This window comes from Coccinella septempunctata, chromosome 1 (genome assembly GCF_907165205.1).
Source record: "Coccinella septempunctata chromosome 1, icCocSept1.1, whole genome shotgun sequence".
NCBI classification, from domain to species: Eukaryota; Metazoa; Arthropoda; class Insecta; order Coleoptera; family Coccinellidae; genus Coccinella; species Coccinella septempunctata.
In genome coordinates, this window is record NC_058189.1 from 51,765,054 (window position 1) to 51,788,650 (window position 23,597).

The 23,597-nt window shown below is 33.8% G+C and overlaps 1 protein-coding gene and 1 non-coding gene across 2 annotated transcripts in view; one reads left to right on the forward strand and one right to left on the reverse strand.

Moving 5' to 3' along the window:
- The window catches only part of LOC123322946, a 106,267-nt gene that overhangs the window by 32,680 nt on the left and 49,990 nt on the right, over positions 1 to 23,597 (reverse strand). The window lies entirely within an intron of this gene.
- Positions 10,785 to 10,856, forward strand: Trnae-cuc. Its single transcript has one exon. It is a non-coding gene; the product is annotated as a tRNA-Glu (tRNA).

The following is a 23,597-nucleotide window of genomic DNA, read 5'->3' on the forward strand; positions in this document are numbered from 1 at the left end:
TTTTTCTGTTGGAGAAAGGCTTCAATAAATCCTTTGTAGTCACCCACAATACTGACTATAGTTATCGTTCTTCATCGACGCAACAGTTCTTCGCGTCAAAACAGTACAAAAACAACTCGAGTTACCTCAGTCACGTTTTACGTTGTTTTTCCAGGGAACCGTGAAGCGTTTTCTCCATGCTGTGGTGGAGATCTATTTCATTTCTTCGAGACAGGCCCAGTAGGCGGTGATTCCGGAAGTGATCTTCAGGGTATCATTGCTCTTGGCGGAGGTGATTCACCGTTGTGATTCTGAGAGCCATTCGAGTAGACTGGCCAGATAGGTTTTCGATTTATTAAAACCGTTAATAGTCATTTCCTCTGGTTAGATTTGAGAAATAAATTTCTGATTTGATTATGATTTATGCCGCGTGAAACTTCCCGTAAGGATGGCTTGTTAACTTCTCATTTCCTCAATTAATAAGTTTATGGTTCGAGTAAATAGACTTTTTTTATTATAAATGTGCAACTCCTCGGATTTGTTCGTACAACAAAAACTTGACAGGTATTCGAATACTCTACTTTCTCCTATTTTAGATAACGCGAGTATGTTAGTAGGTTGAATTTTTTATGTAGGATGTAGATGTAGTGATCTAGTATTGAGATTATTGATAAAGAGGTACAGAGTGTACGTATATGAGAAGAGAGAGAAGCAATACGGGGTTCTTTTATTATATCCATAACCATTTCGTTTGAATCACATGTGAATTTAAAGAATCTTTTCTGTCATTCATATACATTTCGTCAGGTATTTCGACTTTATGAGGTTCCCCATTATCGATAAATACTTGAAGAGAAGAAGTCAACTCGTATACATTTTTTATGGTATTTTGTGAAAAGTAGAATTTCAAGTCCACCCCTGATATCCAGTGTTGAACAAAAGTGGTAAAACACCGTCTGTTGAAGACGATTTATTTTCCTTTTAATTTTTATTGATAAAGCTTCATTCTGAATAGAGGATTTCATCATATGATCATTATGTAGCGGATTAACGCTTCATGCTCAAGCGTGTAAAAATTATTTTTAGTGCCAATATCCTATATGATAATAAGTTGAAAAAAGTTCCACCCCGTATCTAAAAGGGATTAATTTTGGACCTCATGTCTCTTCAATTTTGCCACATTTTTAGTAAACACCCTGTATAGCCCTGGACAGGTAATATTATCTCCCTGATGTTTCTTTCCTCAATTAACTAATCCTCATTCTAAGTATTGTTTCTAAAACCATTTTAAGCATAAACACACTGTTGTATCATAAGTAAGCATAAATTGGGAGGTAGACTACATTCAGAATGTTGCTTTGTAGGTGAGGAAAACCAAGTATTCTTCTGGAAAACAGTTCAAAATTGCCGTTATTCACTATGCATTATTTGGTAAATCATGCACAGAAACCTCAATTAGTTAATGATTCCATATAATTAAGTTGAGCCACCATTTGTGAATTTTGAAAGTTCCTAGTTTTAAACAGAAATCAGGCAACAAAAACTAATTAGTAACTAGAACTCTCATTATGCAGGGTGAGTATTTGACTCGTACAAATATTTCAACAGTATATTCTTGAGATAAAAAGAAACACTTTCTTCCCAAACTATTTTTTCCGATTCGGCCCTGTTGAAAAGATATAAATTACCGTCAGAATAACTAGTTGCACCTGTGGATCTTTTGAACAGAGTTGTATTTAGCCAAAGTACCCAATTTTTCAAATTTCACAGATACTTTTTAATTTTTGAACATCAAATTACTCGAAAACGCCGCATTAAAGGAGAATTATATGAAGAATAGGTACTTTTCTTCTACAAAACGTTAAAATATTTAATTTAATAAATAGCGTCCAACATAGTTTCAAGAGTTAGGTTCTCTGAATTTTCGGTATTTTTATGGTACGCAATGGTCATAATGAGAATACTGGAAAACGTATTGTATTAGAACAAAATAAGCAAATAGAGTCATTCGGGGTAACTGAGCACAGAGGGTAAGTGTGCGCAGTGCGTATATCTCGACTATGCAATGTATGAAAGAGGGGTTCATTTGGGTGAAGCAAGGGCGCAGAATCGCCAAATTAGTTTTAATAGAAGTGCGCCGTCCGAAGTTTCGTTAACTTTTCATTTTCAATCAATCAAATTAACTAGTTTTCTTGTTAATTTTTAGCATCTCTGCAAATTCTGCCAGGTCCAAGTTCCGAGTCCAACAGTGTTAATATTTTATTTGATCATGCGCATTATAATCTAAATAAATAATAAAAAATTTTAGGTTCTCTTAGCTGCTCAACTCCATAAGAACGTCAATTCAAATTTTGGCTTACTGGGGAAAGTGTGCGCGGGTAAGTGTGCGCATAGATTCATTATAACGATGCATTTTTGCCAAAGTAACGTAAGTGACATTTTTGGTGAAAATCATGTTTCTTCATTAACGTAAAGCTTTTATTGTTAAGAAGGTACTGCCAAAGTGTAGTAAGCCTAGAATTACTCTAAACCCTAATTTTCAGCTATTTTAAAAACGTATGTCCAGAATTCTTTTAATCATACCCGTCATGGAAACGAAAGTTCAACACTAATTTCACCATAGTAATGTAAGCTATCGTTTTTTACCGCCATAATAACGTAAATCCCGGGCGGTTTCTGCGACTTACGTCCGTTTTTCACAGTCAGTGTTTGGCTTACGACAGTAACAGATTCGTGCTACCATCGACTAAAATTATTGATTTTAGGTAAGTAAAATAACGGAAAGCGTTTTTTTGTACTTAGAATTCAAAAATATCACAACGTTAACTAGCATTATGTATAAAACTTGATTTCATATTCATATAGATGATAGAGATATTAGACATGTTATTTTGTACTGCGACAGCTGCGCCGGACAAAATAAAAATAGAGCAATGTTGGTCATGATTCACTTATTTTTGCAAAAATCAAAAAATATTAAAACCATCAAAATTGTATTTCTTTTACCGGGGCACACCTACATGCCTGTGGATTCCATACACGCAGTTATCGAAAGGTTCATCAAAAATAGAATTATATGGGCCCCTTCAGAGTGGAGCACCATTATAGGAAATTGCAGAGTTAACCCGAGGCCATATAAAGTTATAAAGCTTGAGCACTTTGAGTTCAAAAATTGGAAGAAGCTAGGGGATGAGCAGCTCGTCCTTACAAAAACAGGGCTAAAAATGAATAGTGTAAGACAAGCTTTTTTCAAAAAGGATCACCGGAAGTCGCAGTCAAATATTCCTATGACAGAAGTCCTGAATACGATTTGTGTTTTGAGTTGAACTACAATAAGGTTGGTAAGTTGGCCCATGTTACACATTTTAATGCAATAACAAAAGAAAATTTTACACTGGATAAGCTTTTGCGTTTAGGTATATAGGAAATTCCCGTGTTATTAAGACTTTATTAAATACAGACTTTTTTTAGATATTTTTGAGCCAAACTACTGTCAATGAACTACAAATAAGAAAATTAATACATATTTCCGGGTTATCCTATAGTTTTTCTTTGTTTAAGGTCGAAAACGACAAGAAAAGGCCTTTTCTGAATCTGAAAGAATTTATAAGCAACTGCTTTCAATATCCGAATTAAAAAGAAGGGATTTGGATAAACTTTGCAAAAACAATGTCATACCTGCCAGGTTTCACGATGAATTTTTTCAACTGAAATCAAAGTCTTCTGTTCAAGATGAGTTAGCAGAGAGTGATGCAGAGGATGACAAAAAGGATGAAAGCTCCGAATCTTAATAAAAAATAATATGTATTTTTTACTACTTAGTAAGAATTTAACAGTTGATTTCTGTAACGTTATTTTATGTGTTTTTTTTATAATAAACGATAACTTTTAATTCTTTCCATAATAATTTAAGTGCTACAGTTTGCCGCTAAGCTGACGTATCTGGGTACTTACGTTACATTTTTGATCAAGACTTCGATAACTTTTAATTCTTTCCATAATAATTTGTGCTACAATTTGCCGCTAAACTGATGTATCTGGGTACTTACGTTACATTTTTCATCAAGACTTCGAGTTTTATGATCCTGTAAAGTAACGTAAGTATCAAATAACCACTAAACCTATACAAAAACATAAGAAATTCTTTTTTTTAATTAACTGTGGACATCAAAGAATCACCCTGGAAAATTTTGTACAATTTAAATAAGTTTAACCAGGTTAAATTAAAAACACGTTTTTTCTGCAAAATCGTTTTTGGTGACTTACGTCACTTTGGCAAATACATATCGATAATATGGGCATTACTTCAGTGAGGAATAAATTATGACATTGTTGATTTTCTTGGTTAAGACTCGATTAATATTATCCTATTTGTTCAGCAAAATACGAAGAGCCACCAACAGGGGAATGTATCAAGTGTTGTGTTCACCATGAATGGTGGCACAATAATGTACTGCTTGTAAAAAGGCGCTTCTGTATTGACAATAAACAGCATTTCTTTAGTAATGTAACATTTTGATGACATTATTTTGTAATTTGTTTTGATTGTGTGGTTCACTAAGCACTGCGTTCGCTTACCCCGTGAGGGTGCGCACACTGCTTACCCGCAATACGGGGCATGTGAACGCACTACGACTTTCACTATTAATTTTTTTTTGCGGAGAAAAAACGTTTTTGTTTGTTTGCTTTTTGATGTGTTTTTATAGATTAGAAAATTCTCTTCTTTCTCTCTCTCTCTTCTGAATATGTTTTAATTTTCCTAGCTTCTACAAGGTATGGCTTGAAAGGCAAAAGTGCGCACAATTGTCCCGAATGACTCTAAATCAAAAAACTATATTCCGAAATTCATTTCATTCGATAAAACCGTTTGCGAGAACTAAAAATATCATTGTTTTATGATAATCCCTGTATCTTTTAAACTGAGCCGATTCAGAAAAAATGGCTCAAGAATCTACTGGATATCGATTGAAATTTATTCTGGGAGGATTCTGCATCTCTTCATAAACTTTTTAGGGTTTTCACTCCCAATCTCTGAAACAAAATCAATTAAAAATGAAATAAACGATTTGCTCCTGCGTAAATTCTTGCACTAATTTGTCAGGAGCAAATTGACTAGAAAAAATTGTTGCCTGACAATGAACTCAAAATAAATAACGTTGAAATTATAATTCTAAGTTGTAACGTTTCGGAGTCTATATCAGACTCCTTCATCAGACGAAAAATCTATTTTTGAAAATCTTCTGAATTATGGCTTTTGTTTGACATTTTGTCAACACACAGAAACAGAGACTGCATAGAAACGTTGATTCATTTAATTTTGAAATTACCGGATGACAGTTCCTTCTTTAGTAAATTGATCCAAATATGATCTAAAAAGTTTATGAAGAGATCAAGAATCTACTGTTAAAATATTTGTACGAGTCAAAGACTCACCCTGTATAAGCCAGAATAGATTATTGCAATTGGTGCCAATTTCTGAATATTTTCTGAGATATCGGGTTTTGTAATCATTGAAACACAAAATTTAATACAAAATGTACTGATTTAATAAATGAAATTCTCAATATTCTATGTATGTAAAAATATTTTGAGTAAACAACGAAGTTTATTATCACCAGCTACTGAGTTCATAGTACCACAAAAATGTAAAAATCTGGTTCAACAAAAGCGCTGTGTAATTTTATACGCTCTTAATGAGTCAAAATAATTGTGCTTAATTGAGATGTTTATATTAGAAGTAGATAATTTTATGCATACAACGAATGTTAATTTGTCTTAATTAACTCTGATATCAAAATATGTATAATGCATCAAAAATGAATAACAAGTCCCAGATATGCGACCTACTGTTTCTTCACATTGTACAGCCGTTAAATCATATTTTTGTGTAGGAGCACGTAGGTATTGTTTCATTAAACCTGAAATAATAGCCATCCACGCTGAATTCAATCTATTCCGTTAGTCATTGTAGATCGCTTTTTCTCTTCCCTGATCTTATCTCAGGACGATGCGACGCTATCTTTCTCATCAGAAGATCATTCAGCACTTCAACATCGGAACGTATGTAAGATTTTATGAATTAATTTATATTCTCGTTAGGCAGAATGCGAATTTTCATTGTTATTGCGAACAATGATCGTTTAATAGGTTTCGTGTTTCTGTGCTATGTTTGGCGGTTTGTATATTTGCACACCTATGGGCGAATATTCTTTCTTGTGAATGCTGAAGGATTAGCTTCTTTCAGAGTCGTTTTATACAACAGGAATCAAACGGAATAGTCGTAAATTAATATTTTATTAGCATCATTATGATATTGAATGACCGTGGCTAATAATGTTGTTGAATCCCGTTTTGATTGGTGTTCATCCACATAAGATCGTACGACTTGTATTAATCGTTTTGTAGAGAGCGCCTTCAAAATGGCTATATGCAATGTCGAAACTGAAGAAGGAAGAAATATTTCGAAACTGATAACCTTCAAAGTTTGGCACAGAAGCTGTATATTTGCAAACATTGTTTTTTTGGGAGAAAATTCTATAAATCCATACCATCAATATAAATTTATTTATGTTTGTGAATATTCTATATTTCCTTAACTTGAATAATATATTGAAGCTAATAGATAAAAGTTAGAAAAAAATTATTTGAACTATTTTCTTACTTATCTAATATGTTTATCAGAAAATGTATTTTATATGACTGACGATGATACAATGACATTGTTTGCTCCATTCACTTTCCATGGCCATGCAAATTTGACACATTCCACACTGGCTGAGTTCGGCTTGAAGTTCTACAGATCGAACGGAGAGAGCACGGGGAACGTGACGTCATTATCTCGTTCCCGGTCATTTTCAAACCCGAACGTACTTGGAGTTCCCTGTCGACATCACCTAGGAGTTTCAAATGGTTGTCAAGACGAGTTGACAACTTTTTGCCGCGTCCTATTTTGGCACACCGAAAATAATTTTATAGAAATATTGGTGAAAACCAACGACGTAATATGCATAATATGCATTCGATAAGTGCAATTTGTAAAAACAATTAGTGATCATTTCGAAATATGGTGGAACACTACATATGTGAGAATGAGAAGATTTGAAAATTGTTTTGGGTGCTTTCAAGATTCCCGCAGTTCCTCGGAGCTCAAGAAAACAACGACCAACGTTTAACAGAAATTTGGTACTGGGTACTGGCCTCATTGTGCTGAGCTCAGTTTGCCGTCACCATTGACTAGAGGTGCTGCTAGCTTGTGTGATTTAATTATGTACCAAGAAATAAATAGTAATATCCTAGTCATTTATTTATATGGTATTATTTGTACTTTTTGATTTTTGTTTGTTTGAAAGTTTATCTGATATTTGAAAGTGCTAAATGAATTTGATCCATGCTATTATAAGATTTGGTGTTGAACTCTTTTTGGATTATGAGGAAGAGGAATCTAAAGGCATCTGAAATGGTACCAACTTTCGTCTTCAATATCAGATTTAATTCTACATTGCTTCCATGATTCCGCAGAAAATTTTTCTGAAATCTGAAAAACATCTTCAAATTTTCTCAAATAGGGCATCATTCTAATGTCAATAACTTCGAGATTTTTGCTTCATATTCAGTTGAACCGTCCGAAAAAATCATTTTGTCTTCTATTACGGCGGCAGGGGCAGTTTTTCGAAGAGGTACTCGTTAGTTTTTGTCACTGACGGCAGTCACAACTTCACATTTGACAGATCCCCATCGTTCTCTATCAGCAAACTCGGGGAAGTGCGAGCGTGATCGGAGAACATGCTCCGTCTCGACCCGAACAGAAAAGGGAATACTCAGAGATCGAAGTCGAACGCGATTGAAATACACTTATATAAAATACGCGAATTTTGGCGCTAGTGGTTAACTATGGTTAGGTTGTAGTTACTTGGGTAACCAGATTTTGGCGATGATAACCATGTAACTATGACGTTTCAATGACGTCACAGGAAGTTAACCTCGTAACTACACGTAACCTTCCTCTTGAGTAGGGTTAAAGCATTGAACTCTATGGAGTTCCCATAGAGTTCAATGGGTTAAAGAGTATGGTATGTAGTTCTATCTCCTTTCAATGAGTGAAATGGAATGAATTTTAGTGCCATAGATTCTTAGCAGAGACGCACAGAACACAAATAATAGACGTTGGGAGCGGGATTCACGAAGCACAGAACACACCCATATAGAAGGGAAACTTCCCTTCTATGCTCAGAGTCGAAAAGTCGCTAAGCCGAACTCGACCACTGTGTAGTACGAAAATGTGAGGTTATGACGCTTGTCAAAACATTTTTGGCAAAGATTATAGAGTTATAATCTATTATATAATCTTTGATTTTTGGGTTTTAAATCAGCGCTATGTTGTACGATATACGCAAAAGTTTCAGTAATTACGTATTTTATCACAATGTCAAATTACTTACTTCGGAAAATATGAATTCCATAATATGTGATGATTATAATTGAGATTTATACAAATTGATTGAAGGGAATCCAAATATAGTTATTTGCATAGAAAGGACGTGAGGTCAGTTTTTATAAATAAGTATATTCATTTTTTCTATGGAAGAAAATTGAATTATGCCCGTTTGCACCGTTTCGATGGTAACCATGGTTAAACTAATCGATCTTTAATATTTAAACGTTGCGGTTGACGGTTTGCACCGTGGAATCATAATCGTTGTTTAGTTTAATCATCGATAGGTTTGGCAACACCACTCACAGCATAAAAAATCCAAAATTTCAGCCAAGCACATCATAGAAGATAAATTAAAAAGAAAAAGAAGTCAAGGTTTTATGACTAAACTTCTGTTGTCAAGATGGGAAATTTGAACATTTCTTTTGGAGTTTCGATGTTGTGTTTCGAATTTGAATTGCGAACATGGGTAGCATCGACACATTCTATTAGTCTAGGACCTAGGAAAAGAAGCTAATGAAAATTTAGCAATAATTCTTGATGCTGTCGATACATCTACATTTATGAAATTGGCAACAGAAGCCAAGTGACCAGCACTAGCATAAAACCTCAATGTAGCTATCAATCGATATATTGCTGCAACACTATTATTCCTAAAATATCTATATTTGTATATTATAATTAATTATTAAATTCCAGATCATTTTCCATATATGGCAACAAAAATAACACGGTTTCTTTCGTCAAACGAAATTTTCTGAATAAAATGAGGTTGTCCATTTCTTCGAAATAATTTCTTCTCCGAGGAAGCGTCTGGGAAATCCAAATTCAATATTGCCAAGTGCTTCAAGATCATCATCAAGTAATTTATTATATCATCTTCCAAATTATTAATTATTAATTCGAATTTTATATCAACACAAATAGGAAACACAGTTGTCAATCGAATTTGAAGTATTACTTCAATCAATGTCTTAATCGAGCTTTAAACGGGCAAATTTCAGCGTTTAGTTTAAACGATGTTTAAGGATCTTATAATCAACGTTTAGGAATGGTGCAACCCGGTTAAGGAATTAAACGTTGTTTAAGAATATAATCGTTGTTTAGACAAACGGTGCAAACGGCCATTTTATTGACATAAAATATGCAAATGCATATTATGAAGATTAGTCAAATTCTTTGGCTAGAGACTGAAGACGTTACACCAGTTGTTGAAAGACAATCAAACCAAAAATGAAATGTATCTGATGCAGTGGGTATCTCTCAAACGAATTAATGGATAATAACAAGAATATTGATTTCTTCAAAAAAAATTATCTTGCACTAATGGAAGTCAAAATAGTTGAAGGGGATTTGTAGTTATAAGGAAAGAGGAATTTCATCTTTAATTTTTAAACGAAAATTTCACATAAATTAAGAATTGAGAAAACAACTGGCTCATATTTATGGCTCTTGCAGGTCTTTTCTAATAATAGTCCCCAAATGCAACCAACTTTTTGGGTCTACCAATAGAAGGAAATTTTTTGTCACTCTCAGAGAAAAGTTGTCTCTGTCATACTCTTCATTCACAATCTTTCTGATTATGGAAACATTCAGCTAAAATTTTAGATTCAGATGAAACAATATGAATATACTTACATTGCATATGCATGCTTGATACCGTCTGATATATTGTACATTTTAGAATATCAGGGTTACTATTTGAATGAACAGCCGTCAATTCTAAATAGCACTTCCTGATACTCTGTCTCTTCTCTTTTTCAGTCACTTTCGGCATTTTTGTAATTCAATATTAGTTGTGGCAAGGTCGTTATGACATCGATGAAATTTCATGAGTGCCAACTCCGTTCTAGTTAAAAAAATTTAAGAAAATTATTTCATGGACAACCGAGTGCTTTTATAAAAGTGATTGGAGTGCCTATTTTGTCTAGATAAGGAAATCAAATCCAAGATTTCTAATGTAATGTACTTCACACAGCGTGAAATCAATTTCAGCTGTTGTAGATAAAGATAATTTCCAGTCAGTTCATCAGTTACCGTCATTTGTTTCGATAAATCTTGTATGTTTAAATTTCGATTGAATTCTTCAGAATGAAGAAGATATTTGGTGTCTTTTGCTGGACTGTCACCTTAATAACGTAGGTAGGTACTCTTAGGACAAGGTGCGTTAGGAAATTTTTAATTTATTCAGTGTTTTTTAATTCTCTTCGACTAAAATTCTTAGCAGTTTGGTTCTGTTCTCAGATTACTCGGACAAAAAAACAACAAATTATTATTACATCATAACTTTTGGTTTCACTCTCTCATTTGATCTAATTGATGAGGAATACACATGAATTATCTGCGAAATATTTTTCAAATAAATATTTGCATATCCGATATGGTCTAGTGGCAAGGATACCTGGCTCTCACCCAGGAGGCTCGGGTTCGATTCCCGGTATCGGAATTATGATTTTGTTGATAATTCAGTCAGTTTCCGAGTGTTGGTCATGAGAATCATCCAGCATCAAATATGTACCACCAATTCCTTTACATTACTTGTTCTAATTTCCCTCAGAGGGCACTGAACACATTACTTTTATAATATCAGTGTAACTAAAGTTACTGTTTTTTTAGTAGAAAGTCAATAGATATCTTTCTATTTATTGAGTTCTCTGTGACCTTTGATTATTTTTGAACGTGTAATCGAAAAAGGTTTAAATTCTTATGAATAGATTTGTCGCGAAGTATAAACCTTCTCAACATTACCTTGGGCGTTTTGTTTTGTTTCTTATGTAATCGTAATCTTTTCCATCCTTTTCTCCATACAATCGTAATTCTTCGAAATGACCGTCTCCTTCATTCTTAGAGTCTTGTACTCTTATCCATGTAGTTGTAAAATCAAGAAATTTGTTCTTATCTTATGGGTAGGTACACTACTCACTATAAAATTCTTATTTATGTTTTTCACCATTTTCGTAAGAACTCCAGAATGATGTCGAGTAACACTGGTCAAGCAAAAATATGCCCGAATATGAGTAGAGTACCATACATACCATCCCTTTTTTTGATTTGATCGTCCCAGCATCCAAAAAATGAAATTATAATATCTAATCCATGAATATATTTCTTAATTTTATTTTAATGAAATATAAATTCTCCAACCTGTGCATCTTACTTCCGGAGCAAATTCGGTTCGAATAAATCTATTTTGATTTATGTTTATTCCTTATTGCTAATAAAAAAATAAATTATTTCATTTGACAAGTATGATATAGGTCAGTAATAATTTATAGTCAACAAATACTTCTACAAAAAGTTTCATCTTGTGTCATTATATTCGTTCATCGAAAATATGCATTCAAAAGTATGAAATTTTTTCGCTTCAATTCTGTATCGAATTTTTTCATTTTATTTCATTCCTTGGATGGTTAAAGGGAGTTTGAAATAACAAAAAGTCTATTATAAGGAAAATTTATTTCAAATCAAGGATTTCGACGAACTATTATATCGTTATAAATAACAATATTTCTGCTTATTGATAAATAGCTTCTATAATTTACAATAATAAACACAATTAACAAGGCATCGCCATTTATGATACAAATCGCCATTTTTCATAGTAGATACTTAATGTGCAAAAATTGTTGACGAAATAATGTATGTTTCGAAATAATGAAACATAATTGGAGATATAATAAACTTTTCTGGTGCAATTAACAGAATATTTTTACAGTTCATAATATGGATTACTTATAAACCGAAAATTCTCGAGAATTATTTTACTCAAACATCGATTGAGAAAATAAAAACATAAAGTGATATCTATGATTATTAGATACTTATTAATTGAGATGCATCCATTCTTTCAAGAAATTCATGTAAATTTAAATGAATATTTTCTTTTACAAAGAACAATTGAATATTATTATAGTAAAATTGCATTCATTTTTTGTTGGAGGCTGCTTACAAAATATGGCATTAAAAGAACCACGATTCAAATACAATCTGTGAATTCTTCCAGTGCCAAGGTCCGTAAACAGTATAAATCTCAGCGTTGTCCATCCATCAAATCTGATATCTAGAATATAAAATTCATAATAAAATATGCAGATAAAACGAAGTTTTGGAATGAAGAACCCTAGGAAAAGTGCAATAGGAAATCATTCAAGGGTGGAAAAGAATGATGCAGGAGATGCGTTTCCAGATAATTGTCTTAGAGAAATAGTTAATTAAAAAAAAAATCGATTTTTTTTTATTTCACAAATATAAAAAAACACCATAAAAATATGACCTAACCAAAAATTCTTAGAGTGGGGATATTACCAGATTCTCCCCCCCCTCTGAAATCGCCAGTGTGATGCGGAAATGAAAAAAAAAACAAGGCATTGAAGTGAAATGAGTATAGCACAGAGCTAGGTGTAGATTATAGTAGACATTGTTTCGAGTATTTAAAACATCAGCTCTTTTAAATTAAAATGATAGGGACAGAATTCTGAAATAATTATTACTTATAGTAAAAAACTATTCGAGGAAAAAATTCAAATATTTCTGGCATATGAGGTACCTACTCAGTTATAATGAGAGCAACATAATAGAAACTCCGAAACTGGATGTATAGAACTTGTTACCAATCAAACACTTTGAAGCAATTTCAGATGACTGAGAGCATTTTCACTTTCATTATAAGCTTTGAGGAAGTACGAAAACTTGTACTCAGATTGTTATTTTTGGTCCATTATAGCCTAAACATATCTATTGTTTAAAAAAAGATTTTGTGTACTCTGTTTGAAATTCCAAAAAATTTTAATAATCGTTTATATTTTTATAGTAATATAGTTTTTTCACCAATGATAATGGTTATGAATGAAAATCATGAATAATGAATCATACATACACCAAGGGTTGGACAAATATTTTAAATACATACATAATAAAAAGAAAATGACATGAGTTTCATTCTACATAAATTAAAAAAAGGGCTAGAAATTGGTTGAATGATTAGAGAGATTCTCATGTGTTCTCAAAATACTCCATACATCTTATTATGACGAAAGTAGTAACAATGTAGTAGGGCAATAAGAAGTACTACTACTACTACTAGCAACTAAATTCTCTATTTTCTAAGCGAATTTTTCAACAGAAAATTACTATTACCTATTGTTGATGAAAGTTGAATGAAAAATTTCAAACTAAAAATGCAGCAAAAACAACGGGAATTGTCTTAGATGAAGCTAAAAGAACAAATAAAATTAAATCTACAGATAAACAAAACTCAAGAAAAATACTAATATATCCTAAAAATTGCTTCTTACACATCAATCAAATCAAATCAAGAGACTGAATACCTTCAAACATTCATCTACATATATATCGCTTAAATTTTTCGTCAATTTCTGTGACAGAATTGAAAGATAAATGCTCTCTGCGTACTGCATTATTTTGTGCCACTTTTTCTACTGAATCGGACAGTTTGATGAACTACCGTTATTTCATACACACAACACACCACAGTCAATAGCCCGTAGCCTACTAGATTTTGTGTTTCTCCAATTCTATCCACAAACGATATACGTCATTTAAAAGCGACACATCACAAAATATATTCCTCTCTTTTGAATATTTTAAGCATACCTTGAGAAATCCAGAATCACCATCGAGAATAAACTAGTGCTCTATTAAATTCATTGGTCGTATGGATGCACCAAACCCATTGAACACTTGTCAACCTTATTTGATTCATTTTATGTGATCATAATCTCGTCATTCGTACAGGATGCTGATTTACAATCTTCGTGTTTGGCATGCCTTATGAAGAACGAGGTGTAAATTTTGCCCTCTCTAGCTTCCATATTTCAGCGAAAATAGCTAGGTCTGTCTGATTTATGCTCTACGAGTTCTGCCTCATTTCACTTAAATTTATTATATCAATTTGAAGCCTGCACGTTTCAGATAATATCTAGATAGATTAATGTCATCGTTGCTTCGTTATCTCATCGGACTTTGGAATTTTATTCAAATTCATGAGCTGAGCTACCTACTGAATTTGTCAGATGAACCCTAGCTGAGTTCGGTCTTAAATCGGAAAATGGAACAATGCCAGATTTTCAAGGGGTATACATTGATACCAAATAATGTGAGGTCTATTGTAAAGAATACTGAATATAACGTTTCTTCTACGTTAAACACCGTAGTTATTTCGAGCTCTGGTTGTATTTGTGGGAATCTGTGATGTCTAATGATATTTCTGGAACTAACTAATAAGAACTATGATTACAGGACAGGTATGTGAACAGTTCACCTCACTTATTCCAAAGCGTACCACATACATGGTATTGAACTTGTATTTTGAGAGCACAAACGAGATAATTCGCAAACCTCTCCCATCAATGAACCATTTAATTCCGAACTTTATGAGGTGAATAAATTGGGTCGCACTGAATTTCACCTCCGCTAACTCACTCAATATAGCCATAGCGGCGGGGAGACTAATTAACTCATTAATACCAAAAGTTCCGAAGTCCATAAAGCGGTATTATGATGATTACTGTTTGATCCTTGCTGAAGCAAACGAGCGTCCCGTCAAATCTTCCAAAAATATCTACGGGAAGGTTTATGCAAGACCGTAAAATCAGCCAAGAACCCAATAACTCATAAACCGTTGATTTTTTACCCAAGGCGCGGCATACTGTTAAAATTGCTATCAAATCAGCTATCTAATCATGTAAAGATATACTGGGTGTGCTATTTGAAACCTCGCCATGAAAATTTTCAGCACAAAATTGTGATAAATTTTCCATAACCGTCTAAGAGGTCATCACGGTGAATCACTGAGTATTATCATAAAGTATCTATTATTGATTGATTACATTGGTGAATAGTTTTTTCGATAATTTTACTACTGCTCTCCGACAAAAAAACGATTATATACCGACTGAATATAGCCCTGGAAAGCTGTATCATTCGACCTACATTCCCTGTTCAGAAACTCGAGGGGAAGCTTAGAAAACTAAAGGGTTGAAGTTGAGAAAGTGCAACCGTCTTCAAAACACGACTTTTTTCTAACAAAAATTGATTGTTTAGAAGGGTTGGGACATAAAACAAATATATGAATGTATGAAGTGTATAAAGATCGTAATGTTTCAGCTGCAATACGCTATAAATAAAAATGAATATGTAATAAGAACTTAACATTCCGAAAAAAAAGCGTTACATGGTTGCAATTCTGGAATTAATATTTCAAATAAAAAAGTACTGGAACAAAAAATTTTATAGGGCATATTGAAATCCCTATATGGAATTCAGACATCTTCGGAATTTCAAAAATGGAAAAATGAGACGTAACAAAAAAATTAAAATTATAAGCCCCCTGAAATATTCATAGTTAAGTTTTGTGAAAAAAACAAACCGTTTCCGATGCAGAAACTATTTTTGAGAACTGCTGACGATAAATTCATGTAATAAGATCGAAGAACTGAATAGGTAATATTCTTCAGTCAGAGCCGGACTGATGATAATTTATAGATTATAAATAGTTTCCTTCTCAGCTGTGCCTCAATCTTGTGGATATTTTATGTAACCTAATGCACAGTGTCTTGAGGGATATTTATTGAAGGATATTTTGAGAGGATCATACATTCTACTCGAAACTCTTATGAGTCTTTCCAAACAGCGAAAACACAAGGAACAAAAGTTTTTAACTGCACAGATTGCTTCTTTCTGCGTTTCTGTGTAATTTCCAAAAAAAAAAACGAGGTAATGAAAAAGTCTGATAATTCAATAGGATATCTCTGGAGATTTTAATTCATTTTCTGATGAAGTATTATAAAGTTTCACAAATCTTGAATTGAATTATTCAATAATTTATATTATTTCGATATTATTAGTTGCACAAAATTGTTTTCGAATAAGTAAATAATGTATACAACAATTTTCATCCTTATTTATATTTCAGGTGGCCCTGTAAAACCATAAAAAATTTCAAGAGCAGAGATCTTCAAAAATGATGCTGCCAGGATTCTCAAAATGCTCTAATGTGTGAAACTTCATCATTTCAGAATGAGAAAACGCAGTGAATCATTTTAGTAACTTATGTTATACACAAGGTGGCCTACATAATATAGCCCAGCCAAATATTTCCGAAAGTATAAGTTTTTCCGAAAAACGTCACGACAAGTAAATTTTAAGTTGAAGTAGTTCATCTTCTGATTGCAAATTGGTGGATGTACGATCATTTCCCTGAGCGAGGAAGCAACCCCCTCTAGAATCATAGATGTCAATATGGTGATATATGGCTTTGAAGGTTTTTCAATTCTATTTAAGAATATGAAAGATTTCTGTTCGGCGTTCGTTTCGATGTAAAAATCTGTATGAAGTGATGGCTGACGTGCACTGAATGGTCTAGTTTCTGAAGGAATCCTAAGTATTGAGAGTTTACTTTGTCGTTCACTTACTCTTAGGCAGTAGTTCATAGGTTATTATAAACATTTTGTGAAACTTAAGGTACGATCAAAAGCTAACCAATAACAACAAACGAATAAACTGCAAGAACTATTATAAAATGTACGAGAAATTGTTGAAAATGATTGCGAAGCCTCCAAAATTCTGAAGTATACAGGGTGAGTCTTAGACTCATACAAATATTTAGATTCTTGGGGTCTAAAGAACACTTTTTTTCCTTACCATTTTTTTTAAATCGGCTAAGTATGAAAGATACAGGCTATTGAAAAACCACAAAAAAAGTTATTTTTGGTTCTATCTCACAAACGGTTTTTTCGAATGAAATTAATTTTGGAATATAATTTTTCATTTATTGATCTTTTTCGAACACAAGGTATCACCCACGTTTTCCAGTTTTCTCATAATGGTCATTACGTACCATAAAAATACCAAAAATTCGAAGAACCCAACTCTTGAAACTAAGTTAGACGCTATCTGATGAATATTATAACGTTTTGTAAAATAAAAGTATTCTTCATATATTCTCGTATAATGCGCCGTTTCAGAGAAATTTGAATTGAAAAGTACCTGTGAAATTTTAAAAATTGGGTACTTTGTACTCTGTTTAAAAGATCCACAGATCCATAGATTTAGCTTATTATTCTGAAGGTAATTTTGTTTTTCCAGGGATGGCGTAGCTCATTATGAAAACTCAAAATGGCTATATCTTTTTATCAGGGCCGAATCGGAAAAAATGGTATAAGAAAAAAGTATTTCTTTTGACCTCAAGAATTTATTGTTAAAATATTTGTACGAGTCGAAGACTCAGCCTGTATAGAGTATCACCTCCAAATTTACAATCAGGATATATTCCCCACCAAATAAAAATTGATCGGTCACAGGGTTTTCCAGAAAATATTCGGCTGGACGATTTGTCTTTTGAAAATTATGTAGATTCCAGTCCAAAACATTCCTTCAAATGTTGAAGTGAAATTCTTCCTCATTACTGAAATTTTCGTTTGATTTGAAATGCATTATCCTCATCATAATACCTTTGGCCTTGATATGGCAATAGCACAGAACAAGCGAAAGGAAATATAATGGGTAGAAAAAGCCAATGACTGGCTTTAGTTCACATATAAGATGATTTGTGAGAAAACTTGACCATTTCATTTCTAAGATATGCATTTGAACCTTTCTTCCTATTATCAGCGTTTGCAGCATTTTTTTGGTGTTGATAGTTTTTTTTTTGTTCAGAATAAGAGGAGTAGAATCTCCATCTTCCTGGTCATTTCATATTAAATTGAAACGTATTCATTATTGTCTTAAACCCACATTACGAACACAATCAAGTCTCATTTATTCATTTATACCATGCATAATAGATGATAATATCTCAACGTGCCGAAATGAAAGTTTCGCAAAATGGGCATGTTTGTGCTTGTAACAACGCGAGTTTTAGAGCGATAACACTTTGGTCAAAACAACGTAGAATTCCTGAGGGACACTCTAATTGACAACCTACGGTGTACCTTGAAAGACGACGATTTCCACTTAAATTTTGTGCAAAATACTGAACCACAGACCCGGTGCATGTGAACATAAAAATTGACTCTATGTTAATGAAAACTGAGAAATGGCATCATGCTGAATGACTAACGAATGTGCGTACACACAAAACAGACTACCGATGATGATTCATCCTACATACACCTTGGAACTTCACAGACTTTCCCCCAATTTCCATCAAACACCTTCACCGCAACCTCGAGCCCTTTCCAGGGCACACTTAGACGACGGTCGCACAACAATATATTTGCCAGAAATCCGACGATCGTATATCAAACGTCAGTTCGTAAGGGAAAACGGCGCAGGTCAGGTGGGCTAGTCCCGCCCCGCGATGTTTAAATGTTTGGATGCACGCACATAGCCACCTAATCTACGGAACAATCAAAAATGACGTCAAGTAAGTCACGATATAATTGCACCGGCAGTTGGAGTTGCCTCCGCCCGTGCTGGGAGGAAGGTAACGCTGGGAATGGCCTGAATGGGGATATCGCGTTTGTTCCGTTTTGATTACAGGGGAGCACTGATCGATGTTAGCTGAAAAAGTGGGTTTCCTACAGGAACTGAATCCGATTTTATCTTATCGTGTTCTAGAAATGTTAATGCAATTTGGGGATTACTTGGTACCTATTACTGCACCAGTATTAGCCTTGAAGCTCCGTTGAGCAGCTGCTGCTTTGTTCAAGCATTTGTTATCAATGTTGAGGGGTTTCTTGAATACTTGCAATTGATGTGTTGAAATGAAGTACCACAGATGTGACATTGATTCAAAGATGATATGGGATTGTCGAAGAAAACTGATGATTCTCGAGCGTGAAGATAAGAACAGCATGCAGTTCATCCTGCACTATGGAATAGTCCTTTTACTAGGGGGATAGACTGGTGGAAACAAGGTCTTACAATCTCCACACCAGTCCCAGTTGACATCACAGAGCCATCGGCGAACCAAATGGATACTGCTTGAAGAGGTAATATCAGGAATGCTGTAGGGTTCGTCAAAGCAGAAGATGGGGGGGGCTCAGTTCCCTTATTGGAGAAAGGATGCAGTATCATCCTTCCCCATCTTGAAAGCCTCCACATGCCCCCTAAAGAATTCACTATCACTTCATTGTCTATGTTCCTAGATTCTCCTTCAAGAGAGGAGACCAATATACTCAGCAGGGAAGATTTATATTGGTCCAGAACCTTTCTGTGGTATAGGAAAAAACACCTACAAAAAAGAGTCTCAACAAAAGTCGAAATCGAAAGAAAAACTATCTGGCAAAATCATTCAGGGATGCAGCATTCCAATAAGTTTCTTGGAAACTTCAAAAATGCCATATCTAAAAAGTTTCTGAATCTTAGATATGCTACAACTTTTCATTAGCTTCCTTAGAGGGTACTCTTGCCTCGGGAAACAACTTAAAATTGCAAATGAAAATTCTGTGTGGAGGAGGAAGAAACACCAGATCAGTTGGTTACAGAAAAAGAAGAAGCAACGATGTAATCTCCTCGCAGCCATCCCAGATACTGTTGTTAATTGAAACTCTTTACTTTGAGGGCGAGCTGTGAACTGTAGATGGTATAACTTCGAGAACAGCTCTGATGGAGATCCCTAATTGACCTCAACATCACACTACCCAAAACAGTCTGAAATCTGAGGGGAATTAATTACAAAGGGCGGAATGTTGGAGAAACATTCTCTGTTGAAAGGAAAATAAAAAACACTTATGTACATATTTTAGAGACAACAACTGATTGGACACCTTGCATAGTCAATAGAGGAGCTGATAAGACGAACATAGATCTTGAGTGATTCAAGGCTAACTATCTAGTTAAGAATACAAAATATGACGATATAGAGCTGGCGGTTCTCGAGTACTGATGAGACCATCCAAGACTTCATTTCTTCTAGAACTATTAGTGGCACGTCTACCATGCAATGGCTAGAACTGCAATTCAGTAAAATTTTTCATGACGGATGAGTCATGTTTTATTTCTTCAAGTAGTGTATCGCCTGACTATGCTGAATCCACTTTTGATTTCCTATTCCGTGGAATGAGTCGAGCTCTATATATTAAACAGGATGAAGCTGAATCTAGAAGACTTCAGAAAGTATTCACCTCGAAAAAACCAAAGCTTTCTACGAAGACCGGATTTGGAGAGTGAGCTTCACCTCACAACTTCTTCGTGAACTTAGTAGATACTGGTGGAAGGGACAATCAGTAATTACAGGGTGAGCAAAATTGGTGATACCTGAACTACAACTTTTTAACCCAACGAGATAGACGTCTTTTTTCGAGAAACTAATAATGCCATCAACTGCATTCCTCTATCTTCTTCTGTTTTTGAGTTACAGGCCAAAATTTAAATTTGGGCGATTTCAACTTTGGTAATCATCTCCATTTCTGTTTGTGCTAGGATGTTGAAATGAGGACATTATACAGATATAACACTTGTCGATATTCATATCGTCGGGTGGTATGTATCTGAATTTATCCTCATTAATTTATTCAGTGTCGTAAAGGCGATATCACTCTTCATTATACAGATACTTTTTTGATAGCAATCCAGTGGCGTACTATGATTTTTTCCTACAGGTTTATTTGCTGAGCTATAACATAAAGTTGTGTTTTTTTCTTATGGAAACAGTATTTTAAAATGACTTAGAAAAAATTGCCATTTTTTTACCGTTTATGAAATATATCATACATCGCCCTCAGTCTTTCTAAGTCATTTTAAACTACTGTTTTCATAAGAAGAAATACATCTTTATGTTATAGCTCAGCAAATATACCTGTTGGAAAAAATCATAGTACGCCACTGGATTGCTATAAAAAAGTGTCTCTATAATGTTTTCATTTCAACATTCTAGCTTAAACAGGAACGGAGATAGTGACCAAAGTTGAAATTTTAATTTTGACCTATAACTCGAAAACAAAAGAAGATAGAGTAATGCAGTTGATGGCATTATTAGTTTCTCGAAAAAAGACGACCGTAATGTGCCATGCACTTTTCTCTATCTCGTTGGGTGGAAAAAGTTGTAATTCAGGTATCACCAATTTTGACCACCCTCTGGGAAGCTATATTTGAATTTTGGACGGGTTCAGTACAAGGATAGGTTACCGTTCTGCTTATGAATTCAAACAAGCCTGCAGAAGCTGCTAACCTCGAAATTTGTGGTAAGAGAAACCACACACCTATTCTAAAAGTTGGAGAAATCCCCAAAGCAAAACCAGTGGGTATAAAAACATCTTCAGAAATTCGTAGCAATTGTCTGAAATTTATTTTAAAATATAAGACTTGCAAGGTTTTTTAACCTGTACTTAAAAACATATAAGACATGGATATATTTATGATGATGACAGCCATCATTTTGTCCTATGGGAAAAAAAACTTCATTCAGGCAATTTGTTCGAATCAATTATTCCATTCCCCGATATAATTGTATCCAGAGGAAATTATTACCTCGAGAGATAATAATTCTACCAGAAAATTGATTATTTTACCACCATACCATACGATCTTGAGTATGTGCTTCGATTTCATGGCTAATTCTATCTGAATTACATGTGAAAGGTGGTGTATTTTTGTTTTTATACTATTCGATGAGACTGCGCTTCATCAATAAAGCATCTCTTCACATATGAAAAGAAAAAAGATTGGAGAATCTTTGCATGTTGAGAAGAATGCCAGCAATGAGCAATAATTAACGATTTTATAGGATATAAGAAGTTGTCACGAGATGAATTTGTATATTCATATGTAGGAAATCACTGATTTAATTTACTTCAGAGTTTATTTTTTTCTTTTATTATTTTTTAGTTTTCGTTGAATGAAACTCGTCTTTCATCATTCGAAACTGTAGTACAAAAACTATCCAAATGTAACACATTGAGTCATACCCGCATATCTTTTTTCTTTCATAATATTTTTTCAAATAATAGTTTGAAAGAATCTCTTCCTGATGTAGATAAATTAAATAAACATTCTATAAAAATCGAGTTTTGTACGAAGATAGTGGGGGTACCTACTAACATAAGAAAAATTAATTTCCCTGGGATTTTTGAAAAATCATTCAAAAGTGTAAAATTTGGTACTTACTCTTTTCTTATGAAGTGTGAGAAATAATGATTTTTTCAAGATTCTCCTAATTGAAATGGACAAAAAACGAAAATGAATTATCCTACAGATCTTATAATATCAGATCTCCGTTTTTACATTACCCACATTACTGCCAATATTGGCATTTTAGACCAATTGAGGATTGATTAACATTCCACGCTTTTTGCTGAGCAACAGACGTCAAGAGCTGATTGCACTTCACATATGGTCTATATGGAGCATGACATTAGAAGGTCAACGGTGCTGGTGGCCTACACTCATTTCCAACATCACACTTTTCGCAAAAAGGTTGATTTGTGCCCGCATGAAATTGACCTAACATTCCAGAGATATTATCAATATTTGAAATGTGATATGCAGTAAATCGACTCGTTAGTTGGTGAACACAAGTGTTGTTCAACATTCATATTTGCCGGAATATCTAACCATTCGTATTGATAAATTAATGATGAATCATGAAAGGAATTTCATGAAAGCGATCGATGGATTTTTCTCTAGATGCAGAAGCTCAAGCTGAAAAAAATTGTTTTTTGAAGCAGGCAATGACGGATCAAAAAAAAATTAGAAGTTTTAGGTAAATTTTAACTGGCTTTAATTCAGAGAAAACTCATCTAGAGTCATATCTAAAAGAGGAAATTGTAGTTCCACGTGACTTTTGTTTTTAGAACTGTAACTTCAAACAAAAAATTCCTATTTGTTTCAAGTAGTTTTGAAAAAGCACTGACAAAAAAAATTCTCTAATCCTTTGTTCCTCGACTCAATAGCAACAAATATGGAAAGAATAACTTGTTTATTCAGATCCAGTATCGGTTTTTACGGAGCTATCGGACTTTTAATGGAAAAAATCATTTTGTCTGTGATAATTAATTACTCAACAATCAATGATCGCACATAAAAGTGGTGGTGGGTTCCGGAAACTCGAATAATTCTCCACAACGATAGGCAATTATTTTTTGAAAATTTTTTTGAAATTTTCTTTTCCGTTCTTGACATTATTTTGAAAAAACAACAAAAAAAGGGCCCTTAGCGGTTTTTTGAAAGTCAAGCAATCAATCGGAAATATCGAGGAAACCTATAATGTTGAGTGTGCCTATTGCAG